Source organism: Acomys russatus, chromosome 5 (assembly GCF_903995435.1).
Source record: "Acomys russatus chromosome 5, mAcoRus1.1, whole genome shotgun sequence".
In the NCBI taxonomy this organism is placed as follows: Eukaryota; Metazoa; Chordata; class Mammalia; order Rodentia; family Muridae; genus Acomys; species Acomys russatus.
In genome coordinates, this window is record NC_067141.1 from 61,809,425 (window position 1) to 61,825,537 (window position 16,113).

Sequence of the window (16,113 nt, forward strand, 5' to 3'; positions counted from 1 at the left end):
CTCCCATTCTTCCCTCCCTCCCATTTTCCCCTTACTCCCCTATGACTGTGACTGAGGGGGACTTCCTCCCCCTTTATATGCTCATAGAGTATCAAGTCTCTTCTTGGTAGCCTGCTATCCTTCCTCTGAGTGCCACCAGGTCTCCCCATCCAGGGGACGTCATCAAATCTGGGTCTTATTAGTAGTGTTTAATATCATTGTTCCATCCCCTGCAATGAAACATGAAGAAACAACCAATTTTCAATGGTTGGTGTTTGGTGTTAAGTTGAAGCCTACGAAGCTGCTTTCTCCTGGGTGAAAAATGTTGACCATTAGACACATAGGTGGTTTATCCTCAACATGTAGTACCTCTATTTTTATTAGACACAAACAATATATAGCTTGTTGGAAAGTCAAAGCCAAATATGAATATGAGTGATCAGAAAGCAACTATTAATTATTGAAGAGTCTGCAAAATATGTTATGATAGAGAATTCAGTGGCTCTTCACAATCTGTTCACTAAACCTTCGATACATAGGTCTTGCATTCTTTTCTGTTAATTAAATTTCTTAGTATAATTGCCTGTCCAGATGTTTCCACCAGTTCTGGGAAGGAAACTAAGTCATCTGGTAACATTCCATGAATCTCTGAGTAGAGAATTCATAAAAACTCAGTAGATCATGATATTCTACACTGTCTCTTTTCCCATGTCTTAAACCCAAACACAAGTAAATAGTAGTCTAAGGAAAAACACACGACCTAAAAAAAAAAACATTGGCTTGCAAGCAGTTGTACTTTTCAGTGCGTTACCCCCGATTCTTTCAATAGTGATTTTTTAAAAAAACATGAATCACTTATAAAATATTAACCAAATCAATGAAGAAAAGACTAAGAAAGACTCTTTGTCCTAACACCCAAGAGCCTTTCTTGTGTCTCTTAATATACACAAAGAAGTAATTTATAATTTTATGGAGGCTTTATATTTAAGACATTTTGAAAAAAGTGTTTGGCGATTAGGGGATCAGCAATGTGCACTATGAGGGCAGTAGGAAGGATGCGCTTGGTCTTCAGCACAGGATTCTTGTAAACCCCAAAAGGAATCACTGAGATCTTGGCTACTGTGGTAGGGAGATGCAGATCTGGAAAAGGGCATATGATCTGAAGATGTTTCTTGTGAATTCTGAGGTTTGTAGCCTGTTTATTTATTCCTTAGGCTGAATATCAAGTTGGTTTCCTTGACACCAGAAGTGCTGCTGGTGGTGATGTTCCTGTGTGTTCATTGCCTGGCAAAGAGTCTCAGTACTGACACAACAAGCCTCAGCTTTTTATGAAATGAAACATCCTCTATGTTACAGGAAATCATTACTCTGTCACTAAGGTCATGCCAAATTTCCCCAAAGGAGGGATGTTTTCTAACCTCATTGTCTTCTTCCAATCCTATTAGGCTAAGCCCAGATTTACAGAATTACCCACAGAGAGTGAGAGATGCAAACGTGAAATGCCCTTACAATGCTTGGCCACATTTTTCTTGTGATTCACATTAAAGCATCTCATGTGAAAGTTGAACACAGGAAAACTATACCAATTACACACACTGTAAGTGAATTTTCAAAATGACAGAAAATTTGAATTCCTTGGTCTGTGAAGGAACTTTAACAGAAGTGTTTGTTGTTCGTGGTTCTTTTATTTACTGCTAACTTTGTTTCCTTTTATATGTATGAGATGAGTTGGGAAGGGAGAAACAAAGGGAGAAAGAGAGGGAACAGTGATCCATTTCCACACCAAAATACCACCAGGAAGCCACAGTTATGCTGCCGTCAAATGGCAATGTTCAGGAAACTGTCTGCCCAGAAACAGCCATGTAAGTTGAGACAATAATAAAATTATTTTCTGAAATTCTCAAAACCATCTAACGTAAATTCTAATGTCATTATACTTTTCCCTTTCTTTGCTGAATTCTTAGGAGCTTTTGTTCCTCAAGATAAAAGCCATGAGTTTTAGAGAAAAGGGTTGGGTAATGGCGGACAAACACACAGCGATGCAAGTGTATCAAGACTTATGGCTACAGCTGCCATGAATTTGGGAGATGGGATAAGGCTGCTTGACCATTTCTCATCAAAGAGAGGGAAAGCAGACACTTTGTCAAAGGAGAACAAATGTCTGTCAGGGCAAAGGACTCCCAGAACATACTCAGCCCTTTACCTAAGGACAGTAGCAGGGCTCATGCAATCTCTCATCAATGCATCAATCATTCATAAGCTTAAAAGGAAAAAAAATTAGCTGCTTCTGATATCCTACAAATGTGTTCAATTTTACTTTGAAAACCCAAATGGAGTGACTCTTGCTTAAAATTCTGTCCAAGAAAACAAATTAAACCTAACTACCAACATAAACTTACATTAGGATTAAGTTACAAAAGCAAGTTGAGTGGAGAGTGGGATATGACTTTCTCACATACTCTGGTGCCTCACATTTGACCATGTCCCCTGTAGGGGGAGACCTGGTGGCACTCAGAGGAAGGACAGCAGGTTACCAAGAAGAGACTTGATACCCTATGAGCACATACAGGGGGAGGTAATCCCCCTCAGGAACAGTCATAGGGGAGGGGACTAATGGGAAAATGGGAGGGAGGGGAGAATGGGAGGATACAAGGGATGGGATAACCATTGAGATGTAACAAGAATAATTAATAAAAAAATGAGAAATGAAATTTAAATACATATAAAAAAAGTTACAAAAACATTGTTCACAAAGTTTACCTGAGGTGAGAAAATGGGACATATTACTAAATTTGAAATTTTGAGGTGGCTTTGAAATCTGCATGGCTTTCCCTGATACCATCAGGCATGGCTTGTTCTTCAATGTTAGAGCTTTGACAGTTATAATGATAGTGATAGGACCCTGAGTTCCAGTCACCTGCGAGGTAGCTCTCTTCTGTAATCCTACCCTCCAAACTTCCAAATGAATATAATTAACACTGTATGTAATCTGAGAAATACAACCAGACATGCTTACTGCACAGAAAGCCCGAAAGTCAAACATCCATGCTGAGGTAAGACAGCTCTTAAAGGGATCAAATGACACCAGAGACAAATGTATCAAGTTGCTGTGGCAACTGATCCAAAGTGCAGTCCAGCTGTTTCCAGTCTGTTTTCCCAACTTCAGAGACTATTCACTCAAGGCAAACCATAAAAATACCTCCTAACTCATAAAAACGACATTTTCTGTTTTGTACGCCAGCTCGCTCATCTCCTCAGGCTAAGGTCTGCCTATCCCACTTGCTCTTGAACTTTGCTCATCAGGATAAGCCTGTGGGAGAATCCTGCCAACAGTTACACTCGGGTTCTCAAACACAACAGAGAGGTAAGTTCCTTTAGAAGCCAGGGGAGCCTATGCTTGCCTCAGCCCTCATCACACACAGACTCAGCCACAGTCTTCCAGGGTCATAGTTAGAGACCAGGACTTTATTTAGTTTAGTCTCTGTCTGGGCAAATTCTTTCAAAGTCAAAGTTTCAAGTGGAAGCTGAATGATTACTCTTTTTCTCAAGAAAATGGGTTATGAAATATGCATCTTCAAAATAGTGAGGGAAATGGTGTGATGAAATGGGTTCTGCTTTGTGAAGAAGATCAGTTGAATCCTGGGCCATCATCTTTTTTCTGGGACTCTCAGATGAGACATACACTCTTTTTGATGCCTACTTGCCTAGAAAAAACTAGTATTAATGAGCTTTACTTTGTTGGTACAGTACTTCTGAGACTTGTGTGTGCAGGAAACATCTGAGTGTATTACTACAATGCACACTCTACTTTAAGGACTGGAGTGGGGACTGGGATTTCCCTTTCTAAACCTTGCTGGTGAGGTTAGTGCTGCTGGTTTGGACTTCCCTTTAGCACAGGGTGGTAGGAGCTTTCCTGGTTACATTTATAAGAAGCCACAGCAATCCTGGTGCATAGAGAGCCTTCAGTTACTGCCAGCTCTTACCTCACTGTCAACAATATATACACAAAGCATTTTGAATGCATTTCCATTCTGAAGACTTGTACCAGGATGGGTATTTTTGTGACAAACCTGACCCTGTTGTTTTGGGGAGAATTGTAGGAGATTAGAACTCTGGCCTGGAAAAGGCCCTGAGCACACAGAGCATACTAAGCTGTTGTGGAAACAGGAGAAATAATGATGAAAATAGTGTAGATGATGGATACCTGGCTTAGGAAGTTTCAGGAGGACGTTTGAGAGACCCTTAAACGCTCTATTAGAGCCATTCTGACTGGAGTTTGTATTAAGAATCTGTGGTTTCTGGTCAATCGGGGCTAAAGAATCATCTCCGGTTAGTAAGAGACAAAAACCACTGAAGTGAAACTTTTCCTTTACTGAGACATATGATGCAGGTTAACTGGGACTGAGAAAGTAGCTGTCTTTAAGAAGAAATCTCTGACCAAAAAAAGAAAGAAAGAAAGAAAGAAAGAAAGAAAGAAAGAAAGGAAGAAAGGAAGAAGGAAGAAATGGTTCCTAATGATACTCTCGTACACTAAGATCAGTGTCTAGCCCAATCATCATCAGAGATGCTTCAAGTAGCAACTGAGGGGAGCAGAGCAGGTACAGAGACTCACAGCTCAGAGACTCACACAGAAGAGGGGGAGGCAGGGTTGTAGGATCCAGAGGGATAGAAAACACAGAACAGGCCCACCGAATCAATTGAGCAGGGCTCATAGAGGCTCGCAGAGACTGAGGCAGCAATCACCAAACCTGCATGGGTCTGCGTTAGGTCCTCTGCAGACATGCTGTGGTTGTGTAGCTGGGGGGTTTTTGTGGACTTCCTAACAGTGGGAGTGGAGGAGTTGCTGACTCTTTTACTGGGTTGCCTCATTCAGCCTTGCTATGAGGACTTGTACTTAGTTTATTGTGTCTTGGTATGCTGTATTTGGTTGATATCCATAGGAGGCCTGCTCCTTTTTGAATGGAAAGGGAGGAACAATGGATGTGAGGAAGAGGGGAAATAATGGGTGCAGTAGAAGGAGTGGAGGGAGGAGAGGCTGTAGTTGTAATGTTTTGCATGAGAGAAAAATAAATAAAAAGAAAAAAAAAAAAGAGCAATAGATCAGCATTGTTGCAGTGAGATAATGAGAGAGCATTTCCTCAGGGTCAGCACACACTGCTGTGGTCCAAAGTGGGCTACAGCTGCCTCTCATCTTATGCTGACAGCTTAACTTGGTGGTGTGCCAGCATCTTTCAGGTAGTACTGGCTTTGGTGTCATGAGAGCTGCAGAATGGAAGAGTTCATTGAGAGCAATCAAGACTTGGCACCACTGACAGTTAGGAGAGGCCATTGGTGAAAGTGGAACTCCTAAGAGTGAAGGGGTCAGAGAGAGGTTTGGCTCTGTGTGGCAGAGTTAGAGTCTCCAAATGGAGGCCAGGATGCCATTGGTGGAGGTGACCCCAGCATAGTGGAGACAGCAGGACCTTCGGAGGACTACCAAAGACAGTAGTAGCGGCTGTGGAGTGGAGCTGGCTAGAACCTATGTGATGAGCTGGGTGTGCTTAAATGGCAGAGTCCAGATTCAGGATATAGAACTATAAGATTTAATTTAACACTGTTGGAGTTTGCTTTGCTTTGCTTTGTTCAGATTTTTTTTCCCTTTGCAGAAACCCATGGTTACAAGACTTTGAATATTTTAAAGAGACAGAATTTTTTAAAAAATGTTTGAAGTTTTAGAAGACTGTAGGACTTTTAAAGTGGTACTGTGACACTAACACAACATATTAAGGAGAAAGGAAAGGCTACAGGTTAATGGGGATGTATTGGTACGTTAAGTTTACAAGAGATCGATTGTGCTGGTTAGGTTTTTTGTTGTTGCTGTTGTTTGTTTGTTTTTGCCTACTTGACTCAAGTATCTGGGAAGAGGGTATGTTAGTTGAGAAAAGGCTTCATCAGATTGTTTGTACACAAGTATGCAAGGCATATTTTTTCATTAATGATTGATGTAGGAGAGCCTATGCTCCCAAAGGAGGTGACGGCCCTGGACAAGAGGTTTGGGGGTATAAGAAAGTCAAACTACTGCACCAACCAAGGACAATACATGCAGTAAACATAGAACCCCTATTCTGATCTAGCCAATGGACAGGACATTCTCCACAGTTGAGTGGAGAGCGGGGACTGACTCTGACATGAACTCTGGTGCCCTACATTTCACCATTTCCCCTTGGTGGGGAGGCCTGGTGGCACTCAGAGAAAGGATAAGCAGGCTACCAAGATGAGACTTGATAGCCTATGACCATATAGTAGGGGAGGAGGTCCCCCTCGGTCACTGACATAGGGGAGGGGAATAGGGTGAAAGCCGGAGGAAGTGACAGGAGGATACAAGGGATGGGATAACAATTGAGATGTAATCTGAATAAATTAATTAAATAAATTAAAATAAAAAACAAAAGCAAACTGAGCAAACTGCAGGGAGCAGACCAGTAAGCAGCATTCCTCTGTGGTCTCAGCTTCAGTTCCTGACTTCACGTTCCTGACTTGCTTGAATCCTTTCTTGGCTTTGCTCAGTAATAGAGCATGATTGGGGAATGTCAGTCAAATAAACTCATTATTTTCCAAATTGATTTTGGTCAGTTTTTATCACAATAGAAGATGAACTGAAACAGAAGTCTTTTTTTGTAAAATCCAGTGAGAACTTGATAAAAGCAACTGAAGAGATGGAACATTAGTTACATCCTCCATTCAACCTTGTAACATTCTTAATACAGCAGAGTGTGCACATTTTTCATGGCTCTTGACAACAAGGGAAATGATCCAGAAATTCTATACTTGTAAAATTATACTCACATCCACACAACCCGCACAATATAAATGTATATACATATATTACTAATATATATATTAAGCTCCAGGTTTTGCTTGGATTTCTTTCGCTAAAGCCTATTTTACTTACTTAGTTTTGTGGTGCTAGGGAATGAACTCAGGGCCTTATACATTAAAGCACACCACTACTGTACAATACCCTCATCTCAGTAAATTCATTTATTCAAATAATTCTGTTTTAAGTCTATTATATATGGACTAAAACAGCAACTTTAAAAAGTTACCATTACGTAACTGGATATGGATCACTTTTAGAGATGCTGCAACTTAATGAATATTTAGAAACGTGACTTCTCTAATGATGGTAATTGTAAACCAAACTCATTAAACATTTGCAATTGCAAATACAATGATAAATGTTTCCATCACCGTCTCAGTTATCATCATAACAATCCTGGATGGTAAGAACTGTTAAGATACCCACAACCCAGTTCAGTCTCACAGACTTTACTCCAGGTGCTCCCTCTGCCAGACACAGTTCTCAGGGTATTTGCTTACCTAATTCACTCACTCATTTTTTTTTCTATGTTGCCTCCCATCTCAACTTCTAAGAACCAGTCTCTAAGTACTGCAGTCTACTTCCCTCCTTATCTGCTCCCCTCCCTTCCCCTTCTACACTTTGCATGCTCTTTTTTAAAAGAGAAAAATCATGACAATTCTATTGTTTATAGACATAATCTGAATGTACAAACAACTAATTAGATATAAAAGAAACATTACCACTTTACTCTGATACTAACTTAATGTTTAATTAAAATGGAAGCACATTTGTAGGTATGGAAAGTTTCAGAATATCAAAAAGTTGTATTTGTGCATAATTGTTGTACAGAGTTCTTTGCATGCTCTTAATGGTTCTTCATCTGGTATTCTCTCCTTTTAGATCATCTGCTGTGTCTTTCTGGGTAGTGTTCTGTCTTCCTCTGGTGCTTGGAAGAATTTTCTTTCTATTTTGATTTTACTAAGCTGACTGATAACATTTCCTTCTCTATTTTCCTTTCCAGAAAAAAAGAGAATAAGCATTGGTTTGCATCAAACACAGTGGCTATGGAGAATAATCAGAATTAAAATTATGGGCTTCTAAACAAGGAGGCAACCACGCCTTTCCTCAGACGTGAGAATGCTAGCAATTCAAATAGAAAGTTATAAGAGTAGACCTAAGACCCATGGGTATGACTGGTCAGACTCTGATGCTTTGCCTGGAATTTCCTGTACAGACTTTCATAGGTTGAGAATCAATGCCCATTAAAAAAAAAAAAATCAATCAGCTCTTATCAACAAAACTAGAAACAAACAAAACAAAACTCAAGATAATCAGGCATTTGGGAGAAGGAAGCTTTAATTCTAAAGTCAGAAACAAAGATAAAGAGAGGAGAAAAGGGAAGACTATAAAGGAAACAACATCAATGAAGGGAGCATGAGAACATGAGTGGGGAGAAGAAAGAAGCTCCGAGTAGAGAAAACAACAGCAAGGTGGAAGGAAAAAAAAAAAAAAAAAAAAAAGACAGAAAACGAGACAAAATGGCCAGAAACAGGGTAAGGAGTGATAGAAAAGGGTATTCTGAGTAACAAAAGTGAGGGTTTGGAAGAAGTATAAATACAAGTTTCAACAGAACCTAAAATTGCTATCCTTGGAGAGGAACCAGAAGACAACATATCCAGAAACAAGGAAGGAATTATGAAGAGGATGTTCTGAGTAATAGAAGAGCTTTTGGAATGAGCATTATAGAAGTATAAATGTCACACCAGGAAATTTAGATGGTAAAGGGGATCTATAAGAAAACAGAAGTAAGACTAGAGAGGAGGAGATATGTACAGATCAGAGTTGAGGACTTTCACTAACTGACTAGTAACAGGCCCCAGAAGGGATGGAGGATCTTTATCAAAGAAAAACAGATCTAAGGATGTCTTAAGCGGAGGGTGTGTACTTCAGACTGAGGGAGGGGGTCTACTATATACAACTGGACAGAATAGAGGGAGAGTCACGTAGAGGGCCCCAGGGGACAGGGAGATGCTAAAATTATTAAGAGAAAAAAGCCAACTAAATGAAAGTGTTGGAGAAGTTTAACTACATTGGACTTTTCAATACTTAGAGTGAACGCTAGAGTGAAATGGAGCATGCGCGTGAGTTCTGAGGGAGAGCCATGTGCACCTACAGCATAAATCAAACCCCAGGACAAGACTCAATATGTTTAGCTCTCATTTATCTTTCCCTAGTAAGTTCCCGAGAGAAATGACACACTAAGTTGAGGGAATAAACCTCAAAGAAGGGCATGGATCCAATAAATAAAAAAGTCAAAAAGAGCACTCAGGATGATGGTGCAGGGTGATCCCAGGACAACAGATGGTCAGGAAGCAGCAGGATCAATTGGTCCAGACGGGACGAGTAGAGATGGCTCCAGGAACAGGTCTCTGAGGAGATGAAATCCACAGCTACCTAAAGTGTCTGCATTTACAGAAATTTACCACTGTTGTAGAGTTTTAGGATGAATTCATGATAGATTAGTAGGAAGCTGAGCAAGTAAGAAAAAAGTGGCTATAAACACAGAGAGAAACAAAAACTTGTGGAAAAAAATTTGTCATAGAACACCATGTAACTGCTCTATAAACTAAATTTACATAGTCTGAGGCTGGAGAAACGGCTCAGTAGTCAAGACCACTTTCTGTGCAAACAGGAAGACGTGCATTTGGATCACAGGCCCTAAGTAACAATCTGGGTGGGACCTTTCCTATGGCTGTAACTCCAGTAGCATAGGACTGCTAGCCTAGCCCACCAAAGGTGTGAGTTCTGTGTTCAGAGAGAAAGAGATCCTGCCTCAGAGGAACAAGGCAGAGAGTGACAGAGGAGGATACCTGACACCCTTCTCTGGACTCTATACTTGCACACACACACACATATGTTTGCATAGATCTCACACCCCTCTCTCTCACACACAAACTAAATTAATTTAAAAATGACATAGTAACAATGTGAACAGTGAATTTTGATCTAACCATTGAAATATAAAATATTGGAGGAGAGACAAAATTACAACATTGGTTTATATGAGGCCAGAGGCATAAGAGAACTAAATTCTGGTCTTCCATAGTAATTGAATTTGGGGAAATCAAGATACTTGATTCAGACTGTTATTAAGGAATATGGAACTAACTTCATTCTTCCCTCCCTTTCTCCTTCCCTCCCTCCCTCCCTTCCTCTCTCCCTCCCTCCCTCCACTCCTTCCTTCCTTCCTTCCTCCTCTTCCTTCCTTCTCTGGGAAAACACCAAATGTTGGACACCACCAGTACAGAAGGAGGCCCCAGAGGATCTGGGGTCCAGGATTAGGAGAATGTGGTAGTGGCTTCTGAGGGGAATTCAGCAGAAAAGTAAAAACAAACAAAAAAGAGCCCATACTCCCATGCATCCAAGGCCTAATACTATTAGTCCATTGGTGTCTTTTTTTGGGTCTTCTTTTTATATTCAACTTTATGCAACTGAAGTATTATCTATACATTCTATATTTTACTTTCCTTAATGAAGAAAGTTTCTCATTCATACTTTTCATGGCATCTGGTTATTTTATAATCACTAAGATATTTTTATGTGTAACAGTTTAGATTTTCCCTCGATATTTGAATAAGAACATTTCTAAACCTAAAGATAAGTGGAAAGAATTACATAGTAGATACCATATACCCACCACCTGAGTGCTATAGTTAGCATTTTACTGTATTTATGTTTCCATATTCCTAGCAATCTATCTACTTCTCCACTCATTCATTGATCCATTTTATGTTCTGATGCTTTTCAAAATAAACTGCAGTTTGAACTTTATCCTAAACATGTCATAAGGCATACATTTAGCCAGGACTCATGTTTATGTTTCTCTTAAAAGTATATTTTACATATAATGATTTGCACAAATATTCATTGTATCATTTGATGAACTTGGACAAATGCATATTCCTGTATAATTCAAACTCCTATCAAAATGCAGAACACTGCAATCACAAAGCCATGCCCTTCCTTCTTTATCCACATCCCTCTCCTCAGAGACCGCCTTCTGACTTATAAAATCTGTCCTAGCACTCTGTATAGCTGACACTATATGAATATCCTTTTTTTGTTCTTATGTTCTAACTTAATATAGTGGTTTGGATGCTTGTGTGAAGATTTTTTTTTTTTATTTGTTACTCTTCCATTACTTAGTTTGGGCTGTTTGTTCATTTTTAGCTTCCTCGGATGACAAACAAAATTATTAATTCACAGTATTTCTTCTTTTTACAATAAGTATTGCAGGTCACAGGCTTCTACAAAGGTCCTGTTCTTGCTGAGTATATTTTAATACAATATATTTTCATAATAATCTATAACTGTTATACTTTGCTTCATGGTTTTATTTTTGAGTTATAGATTATTTTAAAGTGTGTTAATTTCCAAACTTACATTTTATAGATTTATGGTGGCACATGTGTGTAATTCCAGCACTCTGGGAGGCAAAGGCAGGCGGGTCACTGTTAGTTTGAGGCCAGCCTGGTCTACCCAGGGTAGCCAAGGCTACAAAGAAAAACCCTGTCTTGAAAAACCAAACCAAACCAAACCAAACCAAACCAAAACCAACCAACCAACCAACCATGCAAACAAAAACCCCAAAAAGGAATATACTCTGTGTGATTTCAAACTGGAAATTTATATGCACACATACATGTGCATGTATACATATATATGCACCACATTGTCATTACCCATTCATATATACATGTATGTATATATTATGGAAATATTATTCAGCTGTAAAGAAAAATTAAATAATGAACTTGGCAGATAAGTGGACTGAACAAGAAAAAATCATATGGAGTAATGTAACCAAGACCCAGAAAGACAAATGTCACATGTTCTCCCTTTTGACAGCTCCTAACTCCAAATATTCAGGCGTGAGTACATACTCTGATTCTGTAGCAACTGCAGAAGCCAGGAAAGTTAACGGGTCCATTGTCAGGATAAGGGGTTGGGGAGCAACAGAGAGGGGAATAACAGAGTACACATGATCTGATCAGGGAAACTGAAAAGGGGGGCTCTTTAGGGAGGGGAGGGGGGGAAATGCAGAAGGAAGATGGAGAAGGGTAAAAGAGAATAATATAATACAAGCAATCTGACAGAGGAAATAGGAAAGGGGGGTCTTCAGGGAGGGGGAGGGAGGTAAGCACAGAAGAAGGGTGAAAGTGCCACAAGGCTGTCTGGCACAGCCATAATAAATCATAATCTTGGTTTTTAGAGAAACCTCCAAACTGACTTCCACAGCGAATGCTCCAGTTTGTACTCTAACCTGGATCACCTAGGGGCTCCTTTCCAGTGTTCCTTGGTATTGTTTTAGTGGTAGGCTTTCTGACAAGGGTGAAATGAAATCTTGAGGTGCTTTTGATTTGTGTCTCCCTGGTGGCTAAGAATGTAGGCCTCTTTCGTGTACCTATTGGTTACTTGTCTTTTGAGAAGCACTGTTTATTTCATTTACCTACTTATTGATTGAATTATTTGGATATGTTTTTTGGTATTTAAATATTTTAGTTCTTTATACATTGTGGATATTAATCCCTGGTCAGGTGTATCTGTAACAAAGATACCCTCCCATTCTGACCACTGTTTCTTCATTTTGTTAGTGCTTTCCTTTGCTGTGTAGAAGCTTTTAAATTTCATGCAAGTCCATTTGACAGGTCTTGCTATTGTTTCCTAAACTACTGGAGTCCTATTCAGGGAATCTTTGTCTATGACTATGTTTTGAAGTGTTTTCTTCTAGCAGTTTTAGAGATTCCCTCAAGCTTATGGACTGAAAGAATTAATATTATGAAAATTGCATTACTATCAAAAATGGCCTACAAATTGCGTGCAGTCCCAGCAAAAGTCCAATGAAATATCACATGCGTAGAAAACAGCCCTATACTTCATTTGGAAGGACTAAAGACTCCATATAGACAAAGAAGATCTGGTCAGGAAAATAATGCTTGAGGCATCACAATTGATTTCAAGTAACACTACAGAGGGAGAGGAATGGATATAGCTCAGCACTACTGATTAAGCATGCCCTAAAAACAGACACAAAGGTCAGAGGAAAAGTACAAATGTCCAGAAGCAAACTCACATATAGCTACAGCCATCTAATTTTTGGCAAGATTGTTAAAAACTTATATTGGAGAAAAGATAGCCTTTCAACAAATGATACTAGGAAAAATAGATACCCATGTAATGTTTTTACATTACATTTACAGTTTTATTGTTTATGAAACCAGACCTATCATGCACAAAATCAAATCAAAATGGTTCAAAAACCTTAAAATGCCTTTCCTGTAGGCAAAATATTTAGGTTTTCTATGTCATTCAATCTGAGTATCCTTGCATTAATTATGCAATTTAGAACAATTATCCCTAATATAATTATTGACTTAGATGTTAAGCCTACCATTTTTACATTTGATTTTTAACTCATTTATTTTTATTTTCTCTATTTGTCATTATTTTCCTCTTTTCATGATTTTTCCAAATTAACTCAGTATCTTTTACCATTCAGTCATCATTTCTTTATGATTTAAAAAAATCTATAACTGTAGCCAGTATTTTAAAAGTGAATCTTTTAAGAATAAACTTTTCACTTATGCCTGGCACAGTCTTTATAAAATCTACACTATATTAATTCATGCAAGGTAATGTCAGAACTATGTATTTCTACTTAATACACTGTTTTACTTACTCTTGTCACATTCTTGTCATATATATTTTACATCCACAGATATAGTAACTCTCACAATATAATTCATAAATTTGCATAGCCTGGTTTAAAAGAAATAAAGGGAAAAATAGTGTTTTGTATTTAACCAAAGAATTGTGGTTTCCAGTGTTTTTTGTTGTTTCTGAACATCCAAATCTCACCTGTCATTATGAGTGTCTTTATGTCTAAAAAACTTAGCATTTTGTCTTTTATTTAAAAAATCAACCTATTTTGTCATTTTCATTTTTAAAAAGAATCTTTAATGGAATATTATGTGGCTATAATAAATAATAAATTCTTCTTATTACACACACACAGACACACACACGTATATGTACATATGCCTGAGGGACACATGTTGAATGATATAAAGCAGTTAAAGAAAGACAAACACTGTATGTTTTTACTTCTACGTGGAAGTCTGAAGCTCGTCCTATAGAATTAGAGCATAGAATAGCGTCAGAGGATTTCAGCGCTTGCATGCCATAGATATTCCCCACGTGATCATTTCCTGTGGACAACTTACCTCTGAATATTTACAGTAACTACTTTGAAATTGATTCTAATGTCTAGATCATGAAAAATATTATTGTTTTTACAGTTAATGCATGCTAATTATATACGAACCTCCGTGCCTCCAACAGCTGAAGTTTCTGTTTTGATACTTTAAGGCTTCCACCTGTTGCTTTCTACCAGGCTCTTTGGATTTCCCAGTGAACACATACATTGCAGGGACCAAAGATTTGAGGAAGTTTACATGCATCTCTGCTATTTTCCTCTTAAGCTTCCTTCAGCCTCTGAGTCCTCCTTATAGCTAAAGTGGATACAACCATCTATTTCTGCTTCAATTCCAGCTATGCTGTGGTGTATGAATTAAATGACTACCAGAAAGCCACATAAATATGGCTTTCATCAATTACTATTCACTTTCATCAAGAATTAGTATCTTCCACTAGTTTCCACCCCTTTCAGAAAGATACCAAATTTCTGTTTGTTTTTAAAATATTTGGATACAAGCTATATAATTGTGCCCGTAATTTGAACTTAATATCAGTGTCGCTGGGTTTGTACAAAGTGGATAGATTAAATTGAACATCTTAGTCTTCAAAACAAAGCAAATTAGGAAGTATGACCTGCCAAATCAAACTATATGTATATCTAAGTCTCTATGTACACACATAGGTCACACGTGGTAGGCATATAGACTCATCCAGAGTCTCTGGTGCGCTGCTGTTACTGTCATTATGCTCACTGTGTGCCTAGTAAACAATTATCTAAGTAAGGACTTCATGAATTGTGCAAATGCCTTTCACTGGAAGATCATAAAAAAGACAACAAAACAAAATATGAAAAGATTTTGTAGATTACTTTAAGCGTTATATAAAAATGAACAAGAAAAAGAATAAAGGGAGGATGTATTGGAGTAACATCATAAATGAAGATTTCTCTAAGGAGATGAAATGAAAGCTGAAACTTAAAAGACGACAGGGAGCCAGGCACATGAATAGCAGCCGGGAGACAACAGGACCGGTGTGTCCAAAGGCAGCGAGGCACACATCTACAGGAGCCTTCAGGGACAGTGACGCGGGATGAAATCAGGAGGTACTGCAGTAGTCACCGTTAGATAGCTGAAATAAAATACTGTGACCAAAACCAGCTTTGCGGAGAAAAGTGTCTATGTGGGATCACGGTTCCACAGGAGCAGAGCCCACCATGGTGGGGACGACTGGGAGCAGTGAGGGAAACAGGGCCCTGGGAGCAGGAGGCTGGAGGGTCACATTGCATCTGCACACAGTAGGAGCAGGGAGAGAGCTAGACTGGAAGGAAAGGAGAGGCAGAGGTAGAGACAGGGTGGGGGCTGGAGGAGTAGAAAGAACTGGAAATGGGGAAAGGCAGTAAACTCTCAGAGCCTGTCCCTAGTGACATACTTCCTCCAGCAGGACTCCACTCCCTAACGGTTCCATGACATTCCCAAAGAGTGCAACTAACTGAGAACCAAGTGTCTAAACACACTGTCCACAGCAGATGTAAATTCAAAGGCCAGGGAAGAGAGCTTGGCTTTGACTTTGGAGTAAAGAAATTGCTGTAAATGAAAAGTCCATAGACTTATTCTATGAATCACAAAAACAGGATGAAGAACAAGAATTTCTGAAAACAAAAACAAAACAAAAACTTGAAACTTCTTGTTTAGATAAACTGAGTATAAATATAGGCGAAACCAGCTTCCACAATGATTTGGGTTATTGATTTCCAACAACTCAAAAGTTCTTTCTGGATATTTTAATAAATATTCAATCCGCTTCTTTTTTCCTTTCACACTTTCACTGTACCATAATGGACCCACATAAAACAGGAGACAGACAGGTGGGAGGGGCAGGGTGTAGAGTGGGAGGCGTCTGAAGTGCATTCTACTGAGAAGTGACTGAGATGCTGTGAGAGGAGAAAAGGATTCGAAACCCCAACATCCTGGGGTACATAAAGAACATGTCCATACTAGATAGCAACCCTCACGGGGCAAGCTACACTTGGGGCGACA

General features: G+C 39.0%; 1 protein-coding gene across 8 annotated transcripts in view; it reads right to left on the bottom strand.

Moving 5' to 3' along the window:
- The window catches only part of Hpse2 (heparanase 2 (inactive)), a 686,746-nt gene that overhangs the window by 180,242 nt on the left and 490,391 nt on the right, over nt 1-16,113 (bottom strand). The window lies entirely within an intron of this gene.